This window comes from Cryptomeria japonica, chromosome 11, assembly GCF_030272615.1.
Source record: "Cryptomeria japonica chromosome 11, Sugi_1.0, whole genome shotgun sequence".
In the NCBI taxonomy this organism is placed as follows: domain Eukaryota; kingdom Viridiplantae; phylum Streptophyta; class Pinopsida; order Cupressales; family Cupressaceae; genus Cryptomeria; species Cryptomeria japonica.
Genome location: NC_081415.1, coordinates 623,398,870 through 623,416,146, shown reverse-complemented (window position 1 = coordinate 623,416,146; position 17,277 = coordinate 623,398,870).

Here is a 17,277-nt window from a genome sequence, read left to right as displayed (position 1 = left end):
TAATATATATATTATAGAGTTGGGTTTTGGTTAAAATATGAATTTCATGTTGCTTGTTTTTTATTAAGATAAATGGGTTTTAGAGGGACTCGAAACCCAAATCCATCAAAACATAACCAGAGTTAAAGTAGACTCTAAACAGTAGTTAAACAGTTGCTTGTTAATGTTTATAGGGGTTTGTATTAAATATATCTTTTCTAGTTCTAATATTTGTAAAAATGTCTTAATGGCTTCATTTAGGTGTTGGATTTCAAACTAGGGATTTGGAAGCCACAATTACATGGTTTTAGCTCAAGGTTTCAGAATTACCTTTTGATGATTTTATGTAATGTTTATCTTATTTATTGGATGCAGACATTGTTAGGCTACTAGATTTATTCTAGAGCTATATGTTGATGATACTCCTATAATGGTATTTATGTTTGATTGTATTGTAACCTTTTTATTAATGATATAATTTGTTCATGTTTTCAAATGTGATTTTTTTTTTAAAGTTATTTTTTCATGTACACTGATGTTGTGTAATTTTTATTTGTATTTTATGTACATGTTATTCTATAGTTGTAAAGATCAACCATGTACATTACTCTCATCTAACATATGTTTGGGGAGCATTTCCATGTATCTAACTTGCTCTTATTTTGTGTCAAAAATTGATCACTTTTGATTTTAGGTGTATATTATAGTGGTTTTGTATTAGTCGTCATTTGAGTGAGAATTTGCATAAATTTTTTTTTATAATATTATGAAAAGAGATGGAAAAAATCTATAGTAAAAAACGGTGAAATTTTCAAAAACATATCTTAACAGCTAGAACATCAAATGGAGGATATGCTAATGGATAGTGATCAATGGGTTTCAGTATTTAGATACAACCCCTTTTCAAGTCACAAGAATAATAGGTAATAATTGATAGAAAAGATAAGGATCTCATTAGAATCCAATTTATTTATTTAGTATTGAAGAATATGCATAAAGACACTTCTATAGTAAACTTTTTGAAAAAGATAAACCCTTAGTAAACAGCTTTTTCTTTATAGAAAAGTTTATACCCTTAAGAGATGGATGCTTTATAATTGAATACCCATATTTTGTTAACATTATTCTTCCATATTTTCATTTTGTTTGTGGAAAGATAGAGAGGGAAGATCACTGCATAATTTTTTTGTCCTTGTTATAGTTATGGGCATTGGAGTACCAGCTCAAAACTCAAATTGATTTTGTAGCTATACTGCTACTTACAAAGAGATTTTTATACACATAATTCTGAATTAGCAAAAGTGACAATAGCTATTTATGGTAGATAGAAAGTAAAAAGAAAGAAGAAATCATGGCTACATCTAAATCTTTTGGGGAGTCCAAATTTCATAATAAGAAAAATACAGAATGTTTAATCTATGGATTGGTGAAACCTTTGTAATGAGGTTGATTTCCCACGCATCAAAAGGTGGTGGCTAATTAACTCGGATGCATCTATATACATGACCTTGTATTGGGATTGGTTTACAAGATACGAATGGGGAGTTATTCAGTAGAGTTTATTCTGATCTAAATACTTTTCACCAATTACTCTCTAATGGATAATTAAAGGGGATCATATTATGTTTCATATCCATGGTTTGGAGCAAATTATAATTTTTTATCAATAAATTAATATATTTAGGTGTGTAGATTGCTTTATCAAGTGAAAGATGCAAGGTGGTCACAGGTATTATAATGATAATTAACGGTGCTTGAACAAGATTTTTTTTTTTTTTAAACTTAATGTATGAATGATTTGTTGCAATAGTTATTTTATTCCTATAGTAAATATATGTATAGGATATTCAATTTAAGCAAGAGGATTAGCTAGGAGAGTTGAGATTTTCATCCAGTTTTGATGATCATATATTTTCAAAACCTAAACATTCCCACACTTTTGACATTATATTTCTTTTAGAGAAAAATATGCTATTGAAATAGAGGATGGATCATTATTGCTTTATTGTTGAGCAGGGGAAATAATTTTTTTGCTAACTAGGTAAATGATTGTAAATTAGACTTCAATTTTGGTGAAATTTTTTTTATGAAAATTAAAAAATGTTCATTTTTATTTCTAGTTTTGTATATATTTATAAAAGTATTTGACTTGATATTTTTGGTTTTCTTAATTTTCTCTTGATTTTAAAATCTATTCATTCACTAATGATTTTAATACAATTATAGGTTAATTTTTCCTTACAAGTAAATCTAAATTCTTAATTCATATGAAAGTGTTCAAGGATCTTGTATAGATTCAAGCTAGAAAAAAGGATTACTATTTTGAGGACTAATAATGGTGATGGGGTTTTTCTAGTAGATTTTGACATGTTCAACTATGAGTATGGGATATAAACACATAAGAATATCCTTACACTCATAAACTATGTTGAACTCCTAATTTTTATATCTCAAATTTCTTAAGATCCTACATCATTTTGCACTTTGTTGCAATTTCCTTGTTTAATCATTATCAATACTCAATTAGATAAATTATAAGAGGTTTCCCATTTTTTGGTTCCTAGGTTTCAATGAATTTATATTTTTATATTTGTTTGTTATGGGGAATTTTTTCTTCTCCTTGTGTCATAATATTTTTTGAAAAATTGAGGCCATTGTATTAGTACCTATTGATGGGTGTTTTGACACACTCTCCAATAGTTAGGTAGCTAATGTTAACACTTCCCATCTCTCTTGAAAAGCAATAAGTTTTTGGGAACTAACCACTCCAAAGTCTCTATAGTCGGTTCTCGATGGTGATGGGAAGCTCAATGGTTAATGCAGTCGTACCTGTTAAAGGGGCCCGCTGGTTGAAACAACTTCCAATAGCTTAACTTATTTATTTTTTTGTATTTTAATGATTTAGATTCTCTTTTCAAAATAAACAGCAAAAGATAGATCAGGGAAATAAGAAAAAAATAATGAAACCAATACAATAACAACTTAATGAACTACATAATTAGCACCCCATAATCTAAATATCATCAATATCATTCAAACAAACATTTAGTAATGCACCTCCAATAAACATGCAAAGTCATGCAACCTCACAAATTCAAGGAAATGAATACCACCACAATATTTTTTTATCACATCAATTCTCATACACCACTTACATGTGCAATATGATTCAGTAAGCAATAAAATATAAGATCAAAACAAGTTACTGATTTCAAATAATAGACATTACCATATTTCAAAGAACAAATTCATGGCACATATGCATAGATCAAAAAATCTATAAGATGCTTCTTGTATTAACTCCAAAGAATATATTATAACATCTACTCAAACTCATAAAATTTGCATAAAAATCTCTAAAAGAATCTCTAATTGGGCCTCAATTCATCAATTTGCAGACCCTTACAATGAATAAAAATATCTAATTTATAAAGTTTATTATCCTACTTTCTAGGAAATAAACCTATATAAATTAAGTAGTAAAAAAGCAAGGAGTCACAGTTGACATGGAAGTCTCTGCCTTGAGCTCTAGTTAACTACTACGAAACTATGACTGGGTGAGCATTACGAAAATGATGTTGCATGAGCCAACACTTTGTAATCATGCAAAACTTGCTCAATAATCAAGGTACATGTTGGAGTAGCAGTTGAAGTCCTAGTACTAGTTTCATGCAAAATTCTTCAAAAATACGATTCTATCATTAGCAATTGTATGTTCATCTTCTACTTCTTTTTATAGGTCTTCTAGTTGCTAATGAAGAATGCAACTACCTCAGCAGGAGGATCAACAACATGTTTGATTCTGAACTTGAACTTCTTCAAAATATCCTCTGCATTCTTACTTCTATTCTCTAATTTCTCTATTATCTCTAAATCCTATTGACACTGAGTTATCAAGTATGTGTATCTATCCATTAACTCAACATTAAACTCAGTAGAAGTTGTAAAATAGTGTGCCACATATGTGTCCCACTAATGGAGTACATTGTCCACCTCCAAACATCCAGCACCGAGAATACCAAGCCCAAAAATGCCTAACTTCTCTAAAAAAATTTCACATTTCTTTATTGACCCAAGGAGAGGAAGATAGGAATCTGTTATGTCATCTCCATCCTGCGGCAACATCTCAATCTTCAATTCTAATATATATATATATATATATATATATAGAAGACTGCAAATTTTCAATACTATCTCCTCCCCACTTGATTTGTTTACCCAATGTTACCTGTGAAACTTGGTATTTTAGGGAGCTTTGGCCTTCAACTTGTATAGGAGCTTCAATATCAGCAATCACCTCATCAAAACTAGTTCTAGACAAATGATGTATGGTATTCACCTTCTTCATTTTCCTTGGTTCTTTAGTGAGTGCTTATTGCAAGGTGACTTTTGGCAAAACTACTTTCTTCTTCTTCTTCTCAAAAGTGAAGCTCAACCATTATGGTGTTTCTTCATCCATATGAACTTTGTGTGGTATGATCTCCACAGTCACCTTGCATACCTTTTGTAACTGTTCTTCTCCTTCATCTTTCTCTTCCTCTTCTTTCTTAGGAATTTGAATATCTTGGGTTTAAGTACTCGGTTTAACTTGGCTGGTTTGGAGAGAAATATTAATATTCAGCTATTGTTGTTTGTGTAATTCTCCTAACCTGTCACTTACTTCTTTTTCAAACTCTTTATCAGCTTTATCTATTTCTTTCAATTCTCCTTCAACTGCTATTTCTTTTAACAATTTTTCTTGGTCTCAGGAGTTAGAACCAATATTTTATCATGCTCATTCTCAGGCCCATCTTGTTCTCTCTCTTCTTCAGTTGGTTGCTTCTTTGGTAGATTCTGCTCATCTACATCCATAGGATCTACCAGTGAGTGTTTCTCAAGTCAAACTAATTTTCTTATTTTCTTTTTTCTCAACTTTCTTTCATGCCAATTGTATAATCGTCTTCCTTATCAGAATCAAATTCAATATTATGAATAGTCACCTTTTCAGTGGTAGGAGTTATTCCTTGTATTACAGGAGGTGATGTTACCGATGTTGTAGCAAAAATATCGGTTGGTGCAGACACCGACATTGTTATAGGGATTGTAGTAGTCGACGATGTGGAAATGGGAGCTTGTGTTGTTCCAGTAGGTGGGGGTTGAGTTGATGTTGATGTTGTATCAGGAGGAGGTTGAGTGGATGTGGATGTTCTTTCTTTAGGTTTTCCTTGCTCATCTTTCTCCATGGCACCTTCTATTGGTGTTTGACAAATAGAAACCCTAACGGGATGTATTTACATAAGTGGCACAACTCCTGACCCCTCCCTTATTCCAAAATCTGTTGCCTTCTTCAACAACTCAACTTTTTGCATCTATTTCTTGACTTATTCCATAAGCTCCTTTGTGGTTGGCTCAGATCCAGTAGCTTTATCTAGTTCTGTGCATGTGTTCTTTCTAGAACTAGACCTTATTCTTTAAGCATATTCCCTATGTACCTTTTCTTAAGGATTATCAATGGCTAATTCTTTTTGTTTTCCTTTTGTATCACTTGGCCTAATCTTGAAATGAAATCATTGTTTAGTTCTTTTTATAACGTTTTGAGTTATTGAATCTATATTTACATCTTCATGTCCTCACAATGTTATTGGGGAGAAGGGCTTCTTATCAATTCCTTGTTCTTTATATGTTTGATCTAATAACTCACCATCATCCCTCAATTCCTTAGGAAGATTCATCTCTATTTCAAAATTTATTATTTGTGGGACTCAGAGCCGAGAATATTTTTTCTCTCTAACTTCAAAATTGTCTTGGAGATTGGCCCAAAAGTCTTCTAGCCTTGGTTTATGCCCATCATAAGGTTTTGACACCATTTGATTCAGTTTTCCATATGGATCATAATGTTCTTGATCATAATTAAATTCTTTTACATGTAAGTCCTATAATTCTTGATCATATAAATTAATTTTGTTTTGTGCTTTGAAGACAGTAGTGATTGTAACCCAACCATCTTCCTTACATACTCTAAGAGTATCACTCGGTCATTACAATATCTGGGCAGGAGGATGGGGTTTCCTGTAAAGCCACTAACTCTAATATATGTGGAATGTTGATTCTGGATGAACCAACATCTCCATTCCCTTATTATTTCCATTTCCTTTGGGCTTATTCTGTAACCCTCATCACCTGTGAGCTTTATAATAACAAGGAAGAGGAAGGCATCATTTATCCTTTTAAAATGTATCTTTTCATTGCTCAGAGGGAATTGAGTATAATTCTCCCATACCTTCTTCTTCCCCTCTTCATCGCCAAGTTGGCCCTCTATTTGCAACCCTAGAAACTTGCCTACCCGAGAAACTACCTAGATAACATAAGAAGTAAAGAAGAAATTTTCTTCATTTTATGCAGATCAAGTAGTTGATTATGTATGTTATCCCATAATGTTCGGGCCCAATCAAAATAGTAGTCATATATTGAAACATCTAGGGTTGAAAATATCAGCAATATGGCTTATTGAAGACCTTGCTCAACATGATTATTAGGTCTCCTTGCGGCTCTTTTAAATCAGCCCTTAGAATGTCACTGGCCTTTAGACCTATCTTTTTCTCCTCTTCGAGTCAGTGTTCATTCATGTGTCTTTTGCAGGAAGTGGTATCCTTATCCCATATCTGTTGACAGATCTATTACTCTCCCGCCTTTATCATTTGTGCACTTCCTCGTGTCTGCATTATAAAGCTATGTAATAGTCATAATAAATTATGGGGCCTGGACAGATTGTAGAAAAATGGTTGCCTCCACTAGCCCCGACCTCCTAATCCTCCTATAAGGAGCATCCAACCTTGGCTTGTCCAACTATATTATGATATTGTCTAGTTCAATATTTCCCACTTCAGTATTGGTCACCCATTTGATCTGGTCTTCCAATTTGGAAGCAAAAGTTCTAACCTTGGTAGTGGTACTTCATGGTTTCAAGTAGCTTATCCAATTCCTTAACTTTCTTGTTGGAGGTTGGGTCCATTTAATTTCTCTAATCTGCAAGAAAGAACAAAAAATTAGCTTATCACATGGTCAAAATATCAATTTTATCACCCACTTCGGGACTTTGCAGTTCAAGGGTTCTGAGGTGGAAAACTAATTCAAAAGAAATTTAACTTTGGAACTTTAGGGTTCTGGGGTTCTGAGGTAAGGAAAAGCTAAAATGATGAAGTTCGAAACTCAGGTTCTCAAGTAATATTAAAGAATATGGCCTAGAACTTAAGGGTTCCTATGTTCTCGGTTGTTAGGTCCCGAAGACAACTGAGAGGGGGGGTGAATCAGTTGTCCAATAAATTCAACCAAAATTAACATAACCAAAACTTAATGCTTAGTACCGATAAACCAAACTTTATGTCGGTAGACAGTTTTATCACTTAATTGCAGTAACGGTAAAGATTAATGCATGAAACGGAAAGACAACAACAACCACAACACATAACACAAATATTTGTACATGGAAATCCTGTAAGGGGAAAAAATACAGTGGGAAGCCTTACCCACAATCAAATGATACTACTGCAGATAGTATGTGTGTACAATATGGATTTTGTACATGCAGAAAGGCCATCTGCCTAGAGCTCATTGCTCAATCACAAAATGAGAGTCACACTAACTACAATTGGATGGTTAAATCCAATGATAATGTATTGCATAAAATAGCATCTTCATATGCTAGATTCAATACTAGTTTAGTTATGATTGCCTTCACAAAAACCTTCCTTCAACCTTCAAATGACTTCTCCACATATAACTCTGCTTATTTTCGCATATACCTTATTACAATTCTTTTTCCAATCGCATATCAATCTCACAAATGAGATCTTACATCTATACCATAACCTAAGATGAATTGAATAGGTCGGCTCACTAAAAGATATTACAATAAAATCAATTACAAATAAATCATTATGCGATGCATGATGTCGACTCAATGCATTTACAATAATAATAAATCATCTCCATAATGTGTCGTGTTGATCTGGAATAGATGTGCCTGCCGGTGTATATCTTGGACCTATTTGCCGATAGCAACAAATATGCAAACCTGAATAAACCAATAACCAAATCACCAAAACCAAGTGATCAAATAATGTCTTCGACATAACCAAGTAGTCTCCAAGTCATTCCAAGTACCGGTGAATAATATAACCTTCTGGTGAACTAAATACTGGTGACTGTGCATAAGTCTCTCACTTGCCGGTGAACATAATCAAAGATCTCCAAGTGCTGATAAGTGTTGACAAGTGATGACAGGTGTTGACATCAATGACAAAACCATATCAACATATACAAAATACTAACAATCTCCCCCTTTGGCATTGATGGCAACACAAAATGGAAAAACCATGAAAGTGTCAAAATAGAAATGCCAAAAACCAAAAACCAACAATCTCCCAAAGAGATCATTAACTAGAAATCAAAATACATAATTTCTCTCCCCTAGGAATAATTTCTCCCAAAAGATATCTTTCCCCAAAGTTTTTTTCAAATTTTTTTCCATAATATCTCTCCCCCTTTGACATCAAATGCCAAACCATTACAAAAACCAGTTTCAAATACAAAATACCAACTTATTATACCAACTACCCCACTGAGAAGTAGCTCTCCTCATCAAAGCCGGAATAAAAGATTTCTTTGTTAATTTTGTCGGTTGATGACAAACATCAACTGTCTAAGTCTCTACCAGTGGGGGTAGGACTCCAAGTTGCTCTCTGAGATATTGAAAAGTTTCCTTAGTCAAAGGCTTTGTAAAAATATCTGCAATCTACTCTTTATTATTCACATAAACCAATTTCACTTCTTTTGCTTCAACATTCTCTTTTAGAAAATTGAATTTGATAGAAACATGTTTAGTCTTAGAGTGAAATACCAGGTTCTTTGATATATCAATTGATGTCATATTATCACAGTAAATAGTTATAGGTTCCTTGCATTTTACCTTTATGTCCTTCAACATTTGTTTGATTCATAATACCTGTGTACAATTTGTTGCTGCTATAAAATATTTTGATTCTGCTATTTATAGACTTGTATAGCTTTGTTTCTTGCTCAACCATGAAATTAGTCAGCTACCAAGAAAAAATGCTCCGCTGGTGGTTCTTCTGTCATCCACATCTCCTGTCCACTTAGCATTTGTGTATGCACATAGGTCAAAATTTTCATCTCTAGGATACCATAAACCAAGATTTGTAGTGCCTTGTAGGTATTGGAAAATCTTTTTCACTGCTGATTCATTATTTTCTTTAGGATTACTTTGAAATCTTGAAACAATACATACTACATCCATAATATCAGGTCTTGTTTGTGTCAAATATAGTAAACCTCCTATCATAGACTTGTATCTAGTCGGATTAATAGGTGTTGATTCATCCTTCAAAGATAATTTATCAGTTGTAGTCATAGGTGTGCTTATCGGTTTACAGTTTTCCATGCCAAATTTCTTTAGTAATTCCTTTAAGTACTTAGATTGACATAGGAATATACCTTTATTAGTCTGTGAAATCTGCAATCCTAAAAATAATTTAATCTCTCCAACCATAGACATTTCAAATTCTTGTTGCATTTTGTTAGAAAAGTCTTTACACAATCCATCTTCTCCTCCAAAGATTATATCATTAAAAAAAAATTCAATAACCAAGATGACATCATTAGTCACTTTTTAGTATAGATTGTTGTCAGCATTACCTTTAGTGTATCCAAGCTTTTAGAGATATTTGTCCAATCTAGCATACCAAGCTCTAGGAGCTTGTTTTAGACCATATAAAGCTTTCCTTAACCTGCAAAAAATTTCTTTGTTATCTGTCAAAGAAAATACACCAGGTTGTTCAATATAAACTTCTTCTTCAAGATCTTCATTCAGAAATGCACATTTAACATCCGTTTGATATACTTTATAGTTCTTGTGTGCTACAAAAGCTAATAAAAGTCTGACTGAGTCAATTCTAGCTACCAGTGCAAAGGTTTCATTGTAATCAATTCCTTCTTTCTGTGAATATCCCTTACATGCTAATCTTGCTTTATTTATGATTACCTTACCATCTTCATTAAGTTTATTTTTGAAAACCCATTTAGCTCCAATTACATTTTTGTCTTTAGGCCGGGGAACTAATGACCAAGTGTTATTTCTTTCAATTTGTTCCAATTCATCTTCCATAGCTTTAATCCAATATTTATCTTCTAATGCCTCATTAATTGATGTAGGTTCAATTTGAGAAATAAGACATACCTCTTCATTTGTCAATCTTCCTCTAGTCATAACTTCTTGAAATTTGTTTCCAATTATCTAATCTTCAGAATGATTTAATCTTACATACTAGGGTGTTTTTCCTTGCTGCTATTCTTTAGTGACTGTTGAATCCTCAGATGATGCCGGTGTAACTAGATCACCATTATATACAGGTGTATTCACAGTAGGTTCATTTGTGATTATCTCTATTTCCGGTTCAGAGTCTATGTACCTTGAATTTCCTCTAAATTGTTCTTCAATCTTCTTATTTGCACTCTCAACAATTTTATGAAATCTCTTGCTAAAACATCTATATGCCTTTCTCTTAGATGAATAACGAAGAAATGTTCCTTCATCACTTCTAGGATCAAATTTTCCAATATACTCATCTCTTCTAATATAGCATTTACGTCCAAATATTTTGAAATATTTAAGAGTAGGAGTATTACCAAACCATAGTTCATGAGGGGTCTTACTGGTTTCAACTCTGATGTGAACTCTGTTGAATGTATAAACTGTTGTATTGACTACTTCTCTCTAGTATATATGAGGTATATTTGCTTTTGATATCATACTTCTGGTTGTAGCCAAGATAGTTATGTTTTTCCTTTCCACAAGTCCATTCTACTGGGGTGTCTGGGGTGCTGATAACTGTCTTCTAATCCCATTCACTTCATAGAATGTATTAAATTCCTTAGATGTGAATTCACCTCCTTGATCTAATCTCGAACATTTGATTTTCTTATCAGTTTCATTTTCTACCATCACCTTGAATAGTTTGAATTTCTCAAATGCTTTAGATTTCTCCTTGAGAAAAGTAACCCAACACATTCTAGAATAGTCATCAATGATTAGCATAAAATACCTATCTCCTTGTATACTTTTGGTTCTTGTTGGACCACATAAATTAGTATGAATTAAATCAAGAAAATTGTTAGACTTCTCTAGAATACTCTTGAAAGTTTCTCTAACTTGCTTTCCAAATTGACATTCCTTACATACTTGATTGTGAGGTTTAACAATCTTAGGTAAATCTCTTATTGCCTTAGCTATATTGATTTTCACAATGCAATAAAAATTTACATGACAAAGTCTCTTATGCCATAACCAACTTTCATCAATATGTGCAATCAAACATGCTTTCTCATTGTTGTTCAAATGAAAGATTTGGCTCTAGTCTAATTATTGGTGGTAATTTCCAAACAAGTTATGTTTATGATTTTGCATTTACCATTCTTGAATTGTAACTAAAATCCTTTCTCAACTAATTGACCAACACTCAAAAGATTATGCTTCTGTTAGTGAACAGATTTTGTCTTTGTTTCAATTGAATTGATTTGAAACTTTGTTACCATCTTTGAAAGACAAAAGTTCAACTAAACAATTGGGTAAGTGTGACACATCACTTCCCTCTAAATTTTAGATAGGCACAACTCCCTCCATTAGTTATTCAGGGAATAATCTAACTAAATAAAACTGGCATGCTTTTAACCTGAAAGTAGGTAAGGCTACCTACTTCATTCGTAGATGAGAGGCTAGTAATTTACAAATATTTCAGAAAAACCATCCTTCACGATGCTTCACCATGAAAATTAGAAGTAATCAAAATAAAGTTCAATAACACCGACTCAACACTTCATAAAAATAAACAAGAGAAATAAAGTCTCTTTTCAAACAAAAATCCTTCTAAACAACATAGAAAGAAGCCCCAGACTAATAACAACATTCACCATCCAAAAGATAATCACAGACATTTTGACTGGATTAATATTTGCAAAGAAACACTACTCCATGGATCCAAACCAAAGGATTTTCCACCTCAGAATGCATATGATCCTTATATGTATATTCTATGCAACAAAGACATAAAGATGCATGCATAAGTTCTTTCCAATTTCAGATTCTGAAAAAACTCATCACTTCCTTCAGACAAAATAGAATTTTCTAAAATCTAAGTATACCATTCTAACCCATTCTAAAACTTTTTCATCTAACTTATAGTAGTCTCTTGAAGAATAGAGGAGGTCTCCCTGAAAACCCAACCTCCTCTAAAACAGTTATAAAACCAATAGAGTATTTAGGGGATAGATGTCCCAAAGTCATTGCAAGGTTTTGAAAAGCATATAAAAATAAAAACAAAGCATAAGAATTATATTATACCTCATCTCCAGCATCATCTCCTCCAGTTTTCTAGGCATTGTGGGCAGTTGCAAGCTCCTTAATTATAGATTGACTCAGATTCTTCATGGCATTGATCTTCACTTTTGTGGCTTCATTTTCCCACCTGTGTTTTACCATTTTCTCGGCATGCTTAGGTAACTAATCATTACCAATGAACGTCATAGACTCAATTCGGGCGATCTGTGTTATATCTTGAGAAGTAAAGTTTCCTTTGGCCTTAACATTCTCCATGTGCAACTTCAATGCCTTAACCGTGTCTTGTGTATTCAGCCCACAAAGTCCTAGTTGCCAATAATGGTCTGGGTTAACCACTTTATTGTCATTGACGAAAGCTACACTGAAGTTCCTGAAGCTTGTAAACAAAGGCCTTGACATCAGAGATCACAGACCTGGATGTAATTACCCACCGCGCTATAGTTTTCATCAATACGAAGAGCTCGCACTCATCAGTTACCAATTTAATTGAATTTTCTGCTAAAAACTTCATGGCTACATATTTTTCTATCTTGGTGAACATGGGTAATACATTTTCGCATTTATGCTCTTCCTTTTCCCATGGCACAATCTGATTCTGGATCTCTGCAGTGAGGTTTTGCATTTCTTCGCATAGCTTCCTAGAATCTATAATATATTTTCTGCCATCTCTAATCACCCCTTCAATCCATTTCTCTATGACCCCTATGATGCTCTTGGCTTGCTTAACTTGATTCATTAGTTTCTTATTCTTTGGTGAAGTGGGATCGAAACTTTCTGAAGCTTGGGATATGGGAAGTGCTCTAAAATAGCCTAAGCTATCAATGAATTGGGCTAGAACCTTGATATGTCGTTTCAGTTCCCTTTTCTCTTGTTCATCTTTTTCTGACCTGGTGAGTATCTTCTTAGCTGTCATATTGAAAAGATGGTTATCAGAGTCCCTACTCATGTTTCTGAGATCTACTTTGGTGACCTCAAAATCTTCTGCTTTTATTTCTTCACTTTCTTCCTTGGGTTTATAGGAAGCGATTTCGGTAACCCATCTCCAAGACTTTTCATCAGCGTCCAACCTAGTGGTTGTTTTGAACTTCTTCTATTTAGGCCCTTTCTCCACGTATTTCACCAACATGTCTTCAATTGGGATAGACACTAGGATCAAGCTCCACTTTTTACTTACTGAAGTAGTTAACCATTTAGCAGTTGTGCTTGAACTAGCTATTCCTCTAGTTACTTTAGGTGGTGGTGTCATGGCTACAATGATTGCATGAGAATCCATGGTGTTGACAATGTCACTATCAAGGTCCTTGACCTCAAAAATCTAAGTGTCAAGAATCTTTTCTTTCACCTTTGTGTCTTTGACCTAGTCCATTTTCTTTTGTGCAACACTCTATGACCTTTTGTATCGAGGAGCTAGAAAGTTCAAAGCAGGATTAGGCTCTTACTTGTTGTGGAATGACTTCTTATTTTTACCTGCATGAACAGGCATAGAAGTGAGGTTATAAAAGCATTTTGGGGAATGTAGAGAAACCACATTATCTCTTGCAGGACCAATCTTGATGCCTGATTTCATTGCTCTTTTCTTATTAACCCAATTTGTAGTTCTCTCTAAGACTCTTTTCGTTCTGAGCTGTATATCATCTTCCTCTTCCACATCCTAGTTAATGTAGGATGTTTCAGGTTCAGTTTGATCTAGATACCTGGGTTTAAATAGCTCCAGATAATCCTCTTCAATCTCATTTATATCAAGTTTCACCTGCAATGAAACTACCTATTCCAGAAACATTCTCATATTTTCTCTTTTGAACACTTCAAGCTCATCACAACAATCTTCCTAAAAGTCTTCCAAGTGTGGGATAGGAAGGTGCGGCATCAAACCAAGACTCTGTGAGAATCCTTTATTATCAAAACCATTCCTTTCATAATACAGTTGAAAATTAAAATTATTCAAGTCAGCTCCTATGCTCAACGCATTTGACATTGAACTACAAGATAAAGTTCCCAATTGAATAGGGAAATGATCCACCAATTTCTCCCTGGGTTGAGCTTTCTTAATTACAGTAGACAATTTCCTACAAATCTCAGCAAGGACAAAATAATCTGAACAAAAATGAGGAAGTCTGAAAGGCTCTTCTTTGAAACCACCTACCCTTATATAACATAAATGAGGAAACTGAACAAAGAAGCTACCATATCTTTTTACTAAGGCTTGGGTATCTTTGTACATCCTCTTAGATTTCATGTTCTTCAATTCATAACATAAGTCTCCCAGAAAGCATTATGCACTCTCCTAAAATCTTGCAATGCATTATCTTTTTGCAGCATGGGGTAAAAGTTGTATATAGAAACATCCCCTTCAACACGTTGCCTACGAATTCCCATTATTTCTTTGACACATGCCAGATAATATATCAAATACGAAGACATAAAGAAATTTTTCTTGAACTTCTTTTCCATGCTCAGTCGTTCCCTCATGGAGTCAGCAATAAGCTCTACCCAATCAAAGAACTACTTTCCTTCCAACACTAGTTGCACATAACAGTAAATCCAGTCATCAAAGTTGTAGGCCTTAGTTGAACCTCTATCTCAGTGTAACAACAACATAACATCATGGATGTGGGGAATCATATGATTTTTGTTGGGATATTTAGGTAACTTGAAGCCACCCCTCTGATGAACTCTCAACCAATGCTTCGCTATATTTTTCGGTGTCTAGTATTGTCTGTATTGAACTGGGTGACTAATTGGGCAAGGGAAAATTTTGAGAAGTTATAATCAAGCAGTTTGAAAATAGAAGAAATGACTTCCCTATTTATTGCAAGGAGGGTTTCACCATTATCCCTCTTGATAGTTTTAGAAATAGGGTCATATCTCTCAATGCACTCCCTAACTAATTATGGGCAAGGAATAGCAGGAGCAAAGGTTGTGGCCTCTATCAGGCCACTACTTAGAATTTCTAAACCAAAAGAACCATCAATTTTTTTAAACGCCCTTTCCTTCAAGACCTCCAAATTCTCTCCTTTCAGGTCTATGTCACTGACAATGGGTTCTATGCAAGCAAGACTGAAAATATTTTCGAAAAGATGCAGAGTGGACTTCATAATTCATAAACAAAAACCCTTATTTCTCCCACCAATTCTTTGACAAGAGACAAAAAATAACTAAAAATCATTGGAGAAGATAGGAATCAAAACTCACCTTCATAGTGAAACCAATCGAACGACTACCAGTGGATAAACCTTCTATCAAACACTCCACAACAATGGAGATCATGTTTCAAAAATTAATCACTTCATACCTTATAGCAAATGAAGCGCCAAAAGCTCATTTAGTGCATTAATTTTGGTTGTCAACTCAAATGTGCCGAGCATTGGGATTTGACATCACATGTGCGTATTGAATGCACGATGGTTCTCTCGGCATAACTGCTAATTCCCAAAAATGATTACTTGCCTTAAAAAATCGACAAGTTGACGTCACTTGAGATATGGTCAGATCTTCATCACACTTGGCAATAGATGCGCCATCACATTGTTTAGTCTATGGAACCCACCTAATTCGAACATGCATGAACAATTTGAACTAACATCATGAGAGTTCAAGTTGTTCAAAGCATACGTTGTGCGAAGGAGAGTTTCCTTTTGAAAAGATTAACTTTGTTGATTGCCACTGGCCCTTTGAACTACATTGAACATGTTGAACATCACTGACCTGTTTGAACTAAGTTCAAATAGTTCATAGCTTGGAGAAAGAATAAATGAAACATCACCCGCAACCATGAAATAGAGCTGCTACAAAACAATTAAGGGAACGTTAGCTTGAAAATGTCTTAGACACAAATTAGAACCTGCGGTACCTAAATGAACACTATGAACTCTTTTCAAGATGGTTCGAGGGGTTCATAAGGTTCAAACATACCATTGAAACGTAATGCTAAGGATTTAGAAATGATTTACGAGTAGATTAGGGATTGAACCACTCAATTTTAAACAAGACAAGGACTCAACTAAAAATTTTACAAGGTGACTCACTCTTGTTATGAGGAACGAATGACAAGGTAACATCTTCAAACCTTCAACATAGTAAACATTATCAATATTGTGCTTACCATCAAAAGATATAGTGCCTTTTCCTTTGATCAAACAAGCTTTATCGTCTCCAAATCTTATTAAACCTCCATTGTATTCCTGAAAGGTTAATAATTTACTATTATCACCCATCATGTGATGTGAACATCCTGAATCAATAATCCATTCATCTTTATCTTCAACTTTAGCTACCAAGGCCTGCTCTACTTGTTGAACAGTAGGTACCGATTGATCTTTTGTTATAGCAACAAAAGCCCATCCATTGTTTGTCAGATCCTCATCAGAATCCTCAGTAACTCCTTCATGAGCATAATAACAAGATTTGTCTCTATTCTTCTTAAACTTGTATTTCTTATAATCTAGGTTAGTCTTATATGTTCTCTTATCTTCTTCTCTTAATATTGCATGTCTATTAGGACATCTAGAAGCCATGTGACCAATCTTATTACAGTTAAAACATTTAAAGGGTGTTTTACCTTCATACTTACTTCCGATTGGACCTTTAGGCATTTTCCTTACAAATAGTACTTCATGTTCTTCAAGTTCTTCATTTTCTCTCTTGCTTTCTTCAAGTTCTCTTGCATAGAAGGCTTTCCAATCAGATTTATTTGATGATGATGATGATGATGATGATGATGATGATGATGATGATGATGATGATGATGATGTTGCAGTTGATGATGATGCCTTGAAAGCTAGATCTGTCTTAATAGTAGTAACATGACCAAATTCCTCAAGTTGAAAAGCTGAAATTTTTGCAACCAAGGTGTCTCTAGATACCGATGCATTAGGCATTGCTCTAAATTCATTTATACTAGTAACTTT